Source organism: Vigna umbellata, chromosome 3 (genome assembly GCF_029865625.1).
Source record: "Vigna umbellata cultivar VRB3 chromosome 3, Vumbellata_1.0, whole genome shotgun sequence".
NCBI classification, from domain to species: domain Eukaryota; kingdom Viridiplantae; phylum Streptophyta; class Magnoliopsida; order Fabales; family Fabaceae; genus Vigna; species Vigna umbellata.
In genome coordinates this window covers 24,095,816-24,109,982 of record NC_142167.1, presented here as the reverse complement: position 1 = coordinate 24,109,982, position 14,167 = coordinate 24,095,816, and the positions used below count along the sequence as shown (strand labels likewise).

The following is a 14,167-nucleotide window of genomic DNA, read 5'->3' as shown; positions in this document are numbered from 1 at the left end:
TCACAGCGCACTAAGTGTATGGCAGTGAATAATACTATTATTATTATTATTATAAGTGAGAGTGAGAAAGAAGAGAAAATCTATGTTGGGTTGTGTGTGTACCTCGTCAACAGAATCTGCGTTTTCTTGGTCGTAGTTTTTTGTAATCTCCAAGCAGTACAAAACACCTCCGTCGGCGTTGAGGGAAGTGATATTAACAGGGTTACTTGGTGAAAAAAACGAAGATCTCCAATTATTTATCAGCCCTTCATCAACTATCACGAAACCCTCCACATAATCGAATCTCTCCCTCCCTGGTTTCCCATGCAGAGAAATCAGATACTCCTGATCCTCACAAAACCTTCCAAAATTCGAATACAAAACTCTAATCCACCGAACCTGTTCAATTTTCATCATATATATTATACATCTTACATAAACAAAACTTTAACATCACATCTACTTGTATACTCATTCAGCCATAGACATGTACAGTAACTCTATAGTATTTTTTATGTATAATTTTGTTAATATTCCTTTGTGGATAGTGTTATCAGAAATTAATTAACTAGTTTAGAGAATGTCCAGGCGAGCAACACTAAATGAGAAATCTAACTTTATCTCATAAGGAACCTAAACCGTCCCTTCGAAAACGACCCTTTTTAGGTTTTGTCGCTGATGTGAAGAAAGATTTTGGAGAAAAGACGTATCGTGTGCTCCTCCTATCATCTCATGGTTGTCATCTTCAACCGACTTTTTCTTCGGATGGAAAAAGGAAATAACATTTACCATTTTTTTACACTCCAAGTTTATTTACACTGAGTAAGCCGCTTTTCAAAAAAAAAATGACGAGTGCAATTGTAGTGTATGCATTAAGAAATTATCAGTCTGTGAGAGGTGACGAGTGAGTAGGATGAAATGAATTGGGTGGTGTACAAGTGTGTGCAAGAAAAGGAGACAAAGAAAGAGAAAGTACGTGAGAGAGAGAGAGAGAGAGAGAGAGAGAGAGAGAGAGAGAGACATACTCTGCGAGGAGCTGGTTCGAGAGCAATTCGAGCCCTTGTGATGATTCCAAATTGTCCAAGACCGCCAAGAACAGCATGGAACAACTCCGAGTTACGATCTTCTGAACATGTCACCAGCTCACCCTTTCCTGTTACACCACTTCCCATTATCATACCAATAACTTACCACACTTGTAATAAACCACGCTAAAGACAAACCAGATTCATTCGTACCCAGCACCATGACAAACCAGTGGGACACCGCTGTTTAATTACTCAAAACTTTTTCCCCCCTGAGGAACAACTAGTTCGCACCGTTTTTTTTAATAGTAAAACCACCAACTTTGCCAACAATTACATAACAAAACATGTCGATAATATAAAAATGCACAAACAACAAGCATGTCCAAAAAAATGATTACATATGCTTGAAATCAGTTCGTGGTTGTAACCGGTGAGAGTTACTCCTCACAAGATGATAGCTTTAACAGTGAAGAATGGGAATTACCTGTGACCACATCGAGCTCGTAAACATTGGTGATCTGAGGACCGTGATTGAAGGTTTGTCCACTAATTCCTGCGTTGGATAGGGTTCCACCCACAGACAAATACAAGTAATCGGTCCAAGACATGGGAGCCAGCCCATACTCCAATGTTGCACTCAAAACCTCTATCCACAACTCTCCACCCCACACGTCCACATACATTCCTTTCTCACACACTCTAACACCGCCACCACCCTTTCCCATTTCAATCACCACCCCTTTCTTCTCTCTTATCAGCGCTTGCCCGTTTATCGAATGTCCATGTCCCCTCGCCGACACCGCCAACGCCGACTCGAACGCCGCCTTCACCACCCTCGCCACATCCTGCGCCGTCGCAGGGTGCACCACCTCTGAAGGCACCCCTCTGCTCAGCCTCCCGAAGTCCACAGAGGCCGCTTCCAGCTCCCACGTGTCCACGCTCAGTCGACCCTCCAGTCCCACATCGAGCAGCTCCGGGAGCACCGTTAATCCCACCGTTACTATCAGACGGCATATGGCGAATGTTATGAGAAGAAGCTTGTTGTTGTTGTTGACGGCCATTAATTGAAGAAGATAATAATTAATTAGAAAAGTACCCCACAGGCTAGGTAGCTACACTACCCGGTGTACGTGTGGTTTCACTGAGCAATTAATGAAGATACATGCATGTCATGTGTGTAGTGTACGATGATGCTGATGATGATGATGAGTTATTGGATTGTGGGGTTGTGGTGGTGATGGTGGGTGAGGGAGAGGAAGAAGAATGTTGGGAAGTTCCAGAGAAAAGAACAAAATCTTGGAACAGCGTCGTGGGTTAACGTAAGCAGGATTTCGCTTTAAAGATTCTGTACGCAACATGCAGAAAGATGAAGATTCTTGCTCTCTCTCTCACTTTCTTCGATTCTTGTCAAACCTTTCTCCTAATTATTTTTCTTGCTCTTTTTTGAAAGGGAGAAAAATCTCTATGTTGATGTCTGTGAGGGGTATGTTCTGTATGCATGTATGTATTTGAGAAGACAACAGAAAATAAGAAAGAAAGAAATGGAAAGAAGTCGATGTGGGCAGAGAGTGAAAAGGGTTTGGTTTGAAAATAGATAGAAAAAGTTTATGCTTGCGGTGAATTGTGAAGAATTGGTGATTACTGTGTGTCTAGGATGTGAGATACAGGCTCTGAATTTATAGGATATAGGAAAGAGGACCACGAGAAAACGGGGTTAAGGTGAGAGTAAAGGCACGTGGATGTTGTGGATGTTCACGTGAGAGGAGCGAGGCCACACGTGCCTCTCATTGTGGAAACAGCACATCTTTTGGGCCACTCGTTTTAAGTCTCTAAAATATTTCTCACTTTACAAAGGAGAACGGTAACACAGCTCAAGTACACCGCAGTAATTGATAGATACAACAAACTGCTGGAAAGTCAAGGATTCAAACGAGAGAAAACATAATAGGAGTTTTTATTTTAATACAAGATTTCGTTAATATACTATAAGGTAAGGTAATACAATAAGAACAATGTGAATATTTACAATATTTTTAGTTTTGTTTTTGTTTCTATTGTTTGTATCAGTTACATTTAAATGTTTTTTCCCGTCATGACACATGACATAAATAGTGACGACTGAAAAATAGATTATTTTATTTTTTAAAATAATAAAGACTAAAATAAATTTTCTATATAAGATAGATATAAAGCAAAATTACAATTTTGTAAGTACTATAATAATAATAATAGTATATTTTCTTTTAAATGACCAAAGGGCATTAAAAAAAAGTTTCTTTCACACTAATTTCTTCAAGATGTGTTGTATATAATTGTTTAATAAATTTGATTCAACTAAAAAAATTGAAACTGAGAGATAAAAAGGACAAAATAAGAAGAACGATAGAATAAATGAAATAATATGATTAAATAACAGAATTAGAAATTGCTGTCCCAGGTTTCATTGAATGAGTCCCATATTCGATTGAACAAGGAAATGTCTGGATGACAGATAGAAGAAAAAAAAAAGAAGAAAAAAGAGGGTGAAATTGAGTTATAATAAAAAATTAGTGGGGTTTTAAATGAAGAATTATTGAAAAAGGTATGAATTAATGTGATTGAAGAAGAAGAGAAGAGGTAATAAAGGGTCCATTTATGGATACGGAGGATCTGTGTGGGGACAGTGATTGAAGGATGGTTCACGTGGGTGCAGACACTGCCACTGGGATCATCCTTGTCAACTTCAACTGCAACTATATATGCTAAGCAACTATTCTCTTTTTCATTTTCCTCATTAAAATAATTTTTTTTTATATTTATAAAATACTAAAATAATTATTATTGGCAATGTAATTAGGCACTTGTAACATAAGCATATGTTTGTGTCTCCTATGCTAGCTGTATGTAAAATGATAAGGTCATAATCACTGAATTATGTTCCCATTTCAAACCAACCTCTACCTTAGCTATTCCCAACTCTCAAGGGTCCCAAAATTACAAAATCATACAATCTAAGCCTTAGATTGCATGGGGGCACGTACTTATACACTTTTTTTAATCATCATTATTATGCACTACCTACCTACATTTTCTAATTAATTAATTAAACCTCTTCCTTTAACCAACACAAAGGACCAAGTGCTCTTCTCAGATTAATATGTTTTCAGTTAATTTTCTGTTAATTTACACTGTTTTTCCCTCCATCTAAATGAATTTAGTTTTAAATATATTAATTCTATATCTTCATCTAACTTTAATTACTTATTTTCTATTTAGATATAAAAACATAGATATAATTTGCATGATACTTACACGGGTTCATATGAGTCATTGGTTTGTCCCTATATCTACCAAATGATTCCTTCTCATAATCCATGGCTATAATTTTTCCTGCACTTATACGTCAATAAATTCACATAATTCATGGTTATAACTTTAATGATCATATTTAATATGTTAAAAAGAGAAAAGGAGAGTTGAATTATGAAAAATCTTTAAAAAAAACAAATTGTGAAAATTAATGATATATTTTAAGGATAGAGAAGTTGATGTACCTGTGGAAGACCTTAAAATAATCTCTAGTATATGTTATTGCTTCTGTATAGTTTTAATTCTTCCACCTTTTTATGCTCTCTTAAACCTTCGTCTATTTGTCTCGATCCGTTGATAGAGCAGACCTATATCAATTATTTTGTATGTCCTTGCTGTCACTCAATACTAATTAAGGAATATCTCAAATAATTGCAGTGTGATTTCATTTCACTGTCTAAAAAATGTATTCACTACATATTTAACATGCATGATTGCTTCACTTTTTTTTTTATAATTTATCATATAATAATACAGTGATACACACATTTATATTTATTTATTAAACACGTATTATAAAAGGAAAATAGTTATATAAAAATATTTTTTTATATTTTAATAAAGAAAATAAAAATATAAAAAAATTGTATGTGAAAAATTATATGGAATTATTTAATAATAATAAATAATATATAATATTGCATTAATGACAAAGGAAGAGAATATAAACCCATTAGGGGATGAAATTAAAGTCCAAATTCACTGTTTAAGTTTTTCTCTATCTAACTGTTCATTTCTATTTTATTTTTATAAACCAATTTTCTTTATTTTTAAACCTAATTAAATAATTTATGCAAGTCAAATAAATAATTATACCGGATATAATTTTATTTTATAAAAAATATATGACGTTGACTTTTACTTCTTTAGGTAAAATTGATAGTCTTACTTTCTGTGTTTTTCTTTATTAATCACAGTTTTCAGGCCAGGGATAGCTTATTATCCAAACTATTGTATATTTTTTATTACAACACGATGACTATAAAAATTAATTTTCATCAATTTTGACGTGGTAATCGTACCAATTTATTAAAGGACATTGTTGTCTTTTTAGTGAGAATTTTTATCTAATTTTTTATTAGTCATATTTGAATTTAATACTTGCTAGTATAAAACAAAATTACTCTTCTCTTAGTCATGTATTGATCCTGATGATAGTATATAAAGAACTTAAATTCTGATATTATTCAATACTAAATTATTATGCATACAAGTTTAATGAATTTTAAAAAAATATTAAAAATCATATTAATTATATTTTTGCATTCAATATTGATAATAAAAAATTATTTTAGATTATCAGCGTGTACTTATTTAAATTGTAGATAATCACGTGACAAAACTATTAATTTTATAATAAATACTTTAAATGTTATCTGTAAATTAATTTATTTTTTTACACGAGAAATATATCAAATTAGACTCAATAAAGTTTTTCAAATTCCCAGTTTTCATTCACGTTCTTTTAATTTTTATAAAATATATATTGATTCATTTACTATGCAATTAGTCTAAAACTATCGGGACAAAAACAATTTTGGTAATTCTTAAAAAAAAATACTCCTTTCCTAACTATTTTAATAATATATATTAATGCTTTGAATTAACCATAAAAAATAATACAAAAATATTAATATCTTCTTTGTCAAATGATTATTTTTTTTTATTATAAATGTTAACATATTACTTCAAAAATTGTTTATCAAATAGTCAGTTATATGTTTCTTCTTTTATTTAAAGAAACATATATATCCCGTATACTATACGTAACATTTGATCGGGTTTCCCTTCATCATATGTTTTTCATGTTATAACTTATTAAAAATTATTACTAATATAAAGTTTAAACAGTAATCACTAAAGTCAATAAGTTTTGATGGAAAGATAATATAAACATTAACCTTTAAGCATGCAGGTGTGCATTTTGTTAATTTCTTATAATTGGCAAGTTCAATATAGTTGATAACAACTTCTCTTTTTATTTATTTATTTTAGTTTTTATTAAATCATAACAAGTGTCTGATGTAATAAGTTATTATTTAAGTGTGTTGCAGGTTATTTTAGTAGATTAAGTAGATCGAGTTCTAATTAAAAAATATTATACTAATAATCTGGATTCTAATATATATTTTATTATTAATTATTTTAAAATTATGGATAAGAATTGTTGAATGATAGTAATAAAGACTGATTAATTTCTCCCATTCAATTGAATGACACACTTTAGTAATTCTCATCATATTTATATGCTTTTTCGAAAGGAAAAAGAAAAAAAAAAACACTGAGTATAAACTTTGTATAATTATTATTATAAGTTAAAAAGTATATGTTGGGACAAGATCCTGCATGAGATTAATTATTGAATAGATATGCATGCATATAATAGAGTGTTTGGGACCAGGCTTTGTCGAGAAAATAGCACACACAAAATTGGCATTTTCCTTTCTCTGTCTCAAACACAGGTAGTGTTTTTTATGTCTCGTGATATATAAATGATATTTTCACACACAAATTTTTTATATTTATTTGATATTTTAAAAAAATTCTAAAAAAATAAAATTATTTATAACTATTTTATATTTATTATATATATCAAATGAATGTAAATATATATTACCTTATTATTTCTCATCGAAAACATATATCTAACCATCTTTCACGTCATACAAATACAATATGTTGCTGCATTTGGTTCTTTCATCAATGCACCAACATTTCCTTAGTAAACAGTTGATGACAAAGCAACAAGAAACAAATCCTATGAGAGATGTGCCTGAATTATTCAATCATGTCTTCCATGTTTCGATCTTCAAATGTTGAGTGAAACCTTACCGCTACTTGCTACTGATATTATAGTATATGTTTATGTTTACCAAAGGCCAAGACAGCCTTTTTCATTGTCAGAAATTAATAAACAAACTGGTAAAATCTATCCCAAGATCTTTGTTGGGGATCTTCTGACCTTTTAACCTTGAAAGGAACAACCACACTTTATGCAAGTGGCCAGTTTGCAGGTTTCATCTCCATAATTCTTTTCATTTCTTAACATTTTTACCACTATATACTCTTATTTCTAAACCTTATTAATTGCAATCTAAGTTCATTTCCAAGGATTATCAATAAAACTATTATAGTACTCTCAAAATAGTTTATGACATCGTAAGCCATTTTTACAGTTGCAAAGGAACTATATATATAAAAGCATGCTTTTGAAACAATTCTAAAAGTTTGTTACTTTCTCATTTTATACATAATATTTTATAGAAATTTAGAAATATGTCTGACGTTTTAATATTCACCGTATCATTACAATTTTTTTCTGTTTATAATTAACTTTCACGTACATATATTTGATACATTTTTTTTTTAAAAAGGAGTGTTTTATTACCTACAATTTTGGCCAAACATAGTAATATTTTTATATTTACAAATCTAGCTTTCAAACTTTGAAAACACATAAATTTAATTATTTTTAACTTTGTAATGAAATATCATTTATTCTTAAAAAGAAGACATTAAGTCTCAGTTTTCTTTTTTTTTAATATGAGGATCAAATTCATCTTCGAGAAAATAGGGAGACCGAACTTAACCATGATTGATGTTAATTAAAAAATAAAGATTAAAAATATATTTAAGCAGAGACAGTTGACTAAATATTATGAGTAAAAAAAATGTAAATGATACAGTGAAAAATGTAAATATTGTGACTAAATTAAAATACATACATACACACATGTGTGTGTGTGTATAATATATATATATATATATATATATATATATATATATATATATATAATTAGTAATACTATGATGATTACAATTAATAAAATAAATATTTTAAAATTAAATTGAGTTAAAATTCGCTTAATATCAACAATGGCGTATATAAATTAAACGAGTTAATCATCGTATCTGTTCAATGAAACGTTATACTTAATTAATTATTAAATATTGATGCATAATTTTAGAATTTAAAGAAAAAAAAAAGTGAACTAAGAAGTAAAATGAAATGAAATTTGTAAAATGTGTATTGGAATATTGGAGTTTGTCGGAGGCGATGAGTGCATGGCATGCAAGAAGTGATTAACGTGCGCCCAAAGTACAAAGAAGAATCACTTTTTTATATTCTTCTCTTAATGCGAATTATGATTCCTTACTGAGTTAGGTTCTTCCACTTTTCACGTTTTACTTTTTATTTTTTTATTAACTTAGGCATGCTTTTTCTAAAGTGTGGGTGAATCGTGACTCGAGATATCTGCCCACATATTGCCTTTGGAAAGTTTGAAAAAAATAAATAAGAAACAAATAAATAAATGTCTTAATGCAAAGAGAAAAAGATAAGAAATGATTGTTTTTTGTTTTGATAACTTTTACAGCTCAGTTCCAAGTGCCTAAGAAGAATCCTTGTATGGTTGTTTTGTTGTGTTTGGTGTCACCTTTTCCTCCGGGGAATAATTAGGGTTACTTTTTTTCTTACTTTAACGTTTCTATCAACATTCATCTTTCTACATATTCCAAATCCACCTCATAACTCTTCTTTATTATATTTATTTATTCATTTTATTTCACCAAAGGACCTTTTAGATTCCTCACAACACATATTTTACCACAGGAAACTCTTTATATATATTTATATAAAATTCTCCTACCAATCTAATATGAATAAATCAAACACAATAAATAAATAAATATATATATGTTCTAATTTACGTAACCTCAAGTGTATTAAATTTTAGTTGAGAAAAATTTTAAGCTTAGAGATATTTAAATAATTTTAAAATTTTATATTTTTTTATTTTAAATTAAAAAAAGTTATTAAAATATTTTTATATTTAAAGTATGACTTTTTTATGAATAAAAATATTTTTATCAACTAAAATTTAGTAGCTTTAACAGATTACATAAGTTAACAAATCCTTTATTTATTTATTTATATATATATTATACAACAAGAGGTCAATCTTTCAATAATTACTTTGCAGCCATCACAAGTTGTTGAAAATGAAATTTATTATTTAAAAACATATTTAACTTCTATATTTTTTTTAAGTTCAAATAATTATTTTCCCTACAATTTTTTTTTGGTTAATTGTATTTTAAAATATATTTGTTTGACTAAAATGGTGGTGGGTGGATATCACAATCTAATCTGTAAATAAGTGTTCACATGGAAATACTTGGATGAAGGACAAACAAAACATGGGTGAATTGAGTTGACATTTTAAAATTTATTAGCTCATTTTCATCCCTTTCACTTATCATCTTGTTAGATTATAGATGGCTTAAACTAACCTTTTTAATTTTTTGTTAAATAAGTATTTTATATGTAAAATATTTAAATTAAAAAATTGTAATTATAATTTTTATATTATTTTATTTAAAAAATATTTTTAATAGTATCGTAATTTAAAATATTGCAATTTTGACATAAAATAGTGTATAAAACTACAATACTATTAAAAGTATTGTAACTTCGATGTTAAGAAAGCTAAATCCATCGATAAAAGTTAATTTGAATATGATATTATATTACTGCTCTTTTTTTCTATTGTGTTTCGACCTCCAGAATTTGAAATAAATATATTTTAATGATAATTTTTCTAATCTCTTGATTTAAAAAAAAAATGTTCTAATTCCTAAAAGAAGACCACTTAACAAAGAGTATTGTACCAACACTTAAAAGCTAGTAACCACGTGTCGAATTATGCTACCATGATCATATTATATCACTTTATTTATGTTTTACTATTATGTAACTTCAATAAATAAAACGTATTTTCTAAATGTTAAAAGAACGAAAGACAAACTATATATTTATCCGGAAGAAATTTATTACATGGTTTAAAACCATCACCTTACATGTGGTCCAAAGTAATAATAGCATAACACGTGAACATTTAATGACCCTTATATTAATTTTAATTGATTAATTTTAAGTTTAACTACAATTCATGATCATAAAATCACAAATTAGATTTGTTTAAATATAATGCGTGTTCATTTTTTAAATTATTGTATACTTATTGGTAATTGTGATATTTGTTGAAAAAAAATAAAGCGATTTCATAATTAATATATATATAAAGGAGGTATAAACATTTTATTACAAATTAGTTTTGTAATTTGAGTTAAATTTAAAGTTTATTTTTTAACAATATATGATATAATTAGATTTGTTATTTATTTAACTTATTATATTATTTTATTAAAAGATTTATTATTGATTGAACTTATAGTATCATCGATAAATTATTATATATATATATATATATATATATATATATATATATATATATATATATATATATATATATATATATATATATATATATTATAAATATGCATATGTTTCAATATTTGAAAATCTTATATTAGTCGAAAATAAGATAATTTTACAATGTGTAAATAAATGAAACTATTTTTGTAAACTAATTTTGTAAAATTGAATTAATTTTATTTTTTAATCATTTGATAATTATTATAATCTTGGTTTCTAAAATTTAGTTTAAGACTGTTAATAATATTATTATTTAGGTTACATGGAATTCAACGCCTACTACCACATAGGTGTATCGTAGGAATTTTATCTGTTTCTTTGTTCTTAAATGTTTGATCAACTTGCAAACATAAAGTACAATTATCCATGTGACAACATGCCAAACATCAAATCTGTCTAAATTTTATGACAACAGAGCCAGTTATTCATAGATTAGTATTTCTCTATATAAAGAAAGGAACCAAACATTTCATCTAATCACGCTCAACTCAATCATCTACATTTCCAACAAAAAAATTGACCTAATTAATGAATACTGAACATGTTTACATGTCGTTATTTGCACTTCCAAACCCTTTTCATTTCGTGTGCTTCTAATTTTGGACTCATTAGCTCCACTAATTTCGTTTTAAATAAACAAATATTGCTAATGCTTGGAACTTTTCTCACTGCTTCAGTGACATCTTCGTTAATCAAATCGCGTAATAACAAGAATTAAAGAGAGCAATTTGTCTTTTGTTATTACAAGTGCTTTTAATTTATGTAAAAAGCACTTGACTTATAACATACAAAAAATAATACTTTCTGTCAGTTTGGTACACGTAGTTTACGGAAAAGAAAAAGGAAAAACATTAAACTTTTTTTTTTATAATTGAAAACCTCTTCATAATTAAATTTGTGCTGATTTTTTAGTTTTTTTTTTCAATTTTAATGACGATGAATAATTAAAGAATAATAATAATACTGACAAAAAAATATTAAAAATAAGTGAAATAGTTTTTTAAACAGTTCCTTTCTTAGTAATTAAACCATTCTTTTTTCTGTAAAATCAGTAGACAACACGTCATATCCATATGAATCGGATGATATTTTACTAAAATAATAATGCTCTTGGTTTACTTTACATAGGAATACAACAAAAGAGTAAGACTGAAGAAAATAAATGAAACTAACAATCTTCAATTTGTTGTTTTCTGTATGTCAGCTTCCTCGCTTTGTTTGTAGCTTTTTTTATATAAATTAAATGCTGATATTTCTTCGGATGAAAATTTGAACTATACTAAATTCACCTTCCATTAATTTGCATGTCGTTTATTGTTCAGCAATTTAAATTTATATTTTTTTTATTGAAAAATTTAGAGACGAAAATATGAGGGAGAAGCTGATTCGAAAGTAATGATAAATAAATGTTTTCATATTGTACTATTCTGTTTATAGGTTGCTTTAGATTAACTTGCATTCATTTTCTTATATGATGGAAATTAATTTTTATGGTAAACTCACCATCCGATGAAATAACAGCATTGACCTTAATGCCATATGGTATTAATACATGTAAAATCTCTTTTATTTTCCTTAGATTTTTGTAAAATATTCGAACTACTGGTACCTTTACCATGTAAATTTTTGTACACATTATTACAGAAACTATTTTTTCTGAAATATGTGAAAAAGTAGAAGATTCAAGCGAGAATTTGAAAACATGAAGAGGAAAAAGTGAACAAAAAACCTTTGTAAATAGAATGGGCCGGTGTTGATATAGAAAGGGTGTTGCTCCCTCCACCTCCACAGCCTTCTTCCTCCACTTCTCCAATTATCTTTAATTCCAATTATATTCTTAAAGTTAAAATTTTTTATTTTTATTATTTTATTATTTTAATATTTAAATATAAACTAATATAAATATACATTATTAAAATACATTAAAAAGATATTCAAAAATAATAAATCAAAATATTAAAATATCTAATAAAATAATAACAGAAACATAAAATTAAAACAAAGCTTAAACGGATGACATCCTTCAACGGATCCGTTTAAGGCGAAACGGATGTCGACATCCGTTTTGCCTTAAACGGATGTTGACATCCGTTGAAGGATGTCATCCGTTTAGGCTTCGTTTTCATTTTACGTTTTAGGGTTAAAGGATTATTGGAAAGATTATTGGAAGGATGATTGGAAGGGTTTAGGGTTTAAGATTATTGGAAGGATTATGACTACGTACCTGGAGAGGAACCACGACAAGCACATTACACCACAAACGCACTGCACCACGTACTGCACCGAAAGCAAGAGGAAGATTGCTTGATAATTCTTTTCACGATCACTGAGCTTTGCAGAAAAATATTTTACTCATACAAGGAACTACGTAGGTTATCAGTGAAATATGTTATAAATGAGTAAAATTAAAAACAATAATTCTAAAAATAAAATTTTACTGAGGGGCAAAATAGTAAAGGGGAGGTGGAGGGAGAAGGCTGTGGTGGTGGAGGGAGCAACACCCATATAGAAAATTATTAAGTCCTATGCAAACATGCCCTGTCCTATAATTAAAATGGGCCGATTTTGTTAACAAATTATAAGTCTAGGGAGGCCCATAACTTCAAAAATATATAGTTCAAGGCCCATAACTTCAAAAACACCATGTTTTGGAGATGCGGGGTATCGATCCCCGTACCTCTCGCATGCTAAGCGAGCGCTCTACCATATGAGCTACATCCCCTGTCCATGACAGAAAATTAAATGCTCAATTAACAAATCAATAATCTTAGGAGGCCCAAAATTTCAAATAAGTATAGTACGAGAGGCCCATAACTTTAAAAAGAAGTTCATAACTGAAAATTAAATGGGTCAAACATAAATTCAAATAAGTATAGTTCGAGGCCCATAAGTTTAAAAAAATATACTTTTGGAGATGCGGGGTATCGATCCCCGTACCTCTCGCATGCTAAGCGAGCGCTCTACCATCTGAGCTACATCCCCTTTATATTTAAAGATTGTAATGTTGTAATAAAATACTAATGCAATTTGAGAACTTTTTTCTTTTGGAATAATAACATCAAATGTATCTAAAATTTTAAGGATTAAAGACACGATTAAATTGTAATAAAATGTAAATAATTGTCTTATTATGAATACTATTATTAATGAAATTAAAAATATATTTAATGCATCATCATTTCTCTCTTATTCAATTCATGTATAAAAATAAATTCTACAAACATATACAACATATGTTACTTTATTATAAACATTTATTTATTGTAATTTTTTTTTCAATTTTTTTTTTATAATTATGAACTAAAAATTATGGATAAAAAGTAGAACTATTATTGACCGAAATTATAAATAAAATATAAAAACTAAAACTATACTGTTTTGGCTAACGCATGTAATCATGATAAAAAATATATAATAACTTGTTATACTAAATATGTAATAAACTATAGCAATATTAATAATTATTTGAAATCAATTATACAGAGTCTGCCAATTGACTTTGGATAAATAGTTATCGATTATTTTAATCTTAAAG

At 28.5% G+C, this 14,167-nt stretch overlaps 2 non-coding genes and 1 pseudogene across 3 annotated transcripts; all 3 read right to left on the bottom strand.

The window, feature by feature from the left end:
- LOC148202028 (cytokinin dehydrogenase 5 pseudogene) lies at positions 1-2,894 on the bottom strand (annotated as a pseudogene). The gene is made up of 3 exons (XR_015784964.1): positions 1,492-2,894; positions 1,005-1,132; positions 1-378 (listed from the first exon to the last, which is right to left on the bottom strand). The product of XR_015784964.1 is annotated as a cytokinin dehydrogenase 5 pseudogene (transcript).
- Positions 2,895-13,281: 10,387 nt separating this feature from the next.
- On the bottom strand, positions 13,282-13,354 carry TRNAA-AGC (transfer RNA alanine (anticodon AGC)). The gene has a single exon. It is a non-coding gene; the product is annotated as a tRNA-Ala (tRNA).
- Positions 13,355-13,541: 187 nt separating this feature from the next.
- On the bottom strand, positions 13,542-13,614 carry TRNAA-AGC (transfer RNA alanine (anticodon AGC)). Its single transcript has one exon. It is a non-coding gene; the product is annotated as a tRNA-Ala (tRNA).
- Positions 13,615-14,167: the final 553 nt, after the last annotated feature.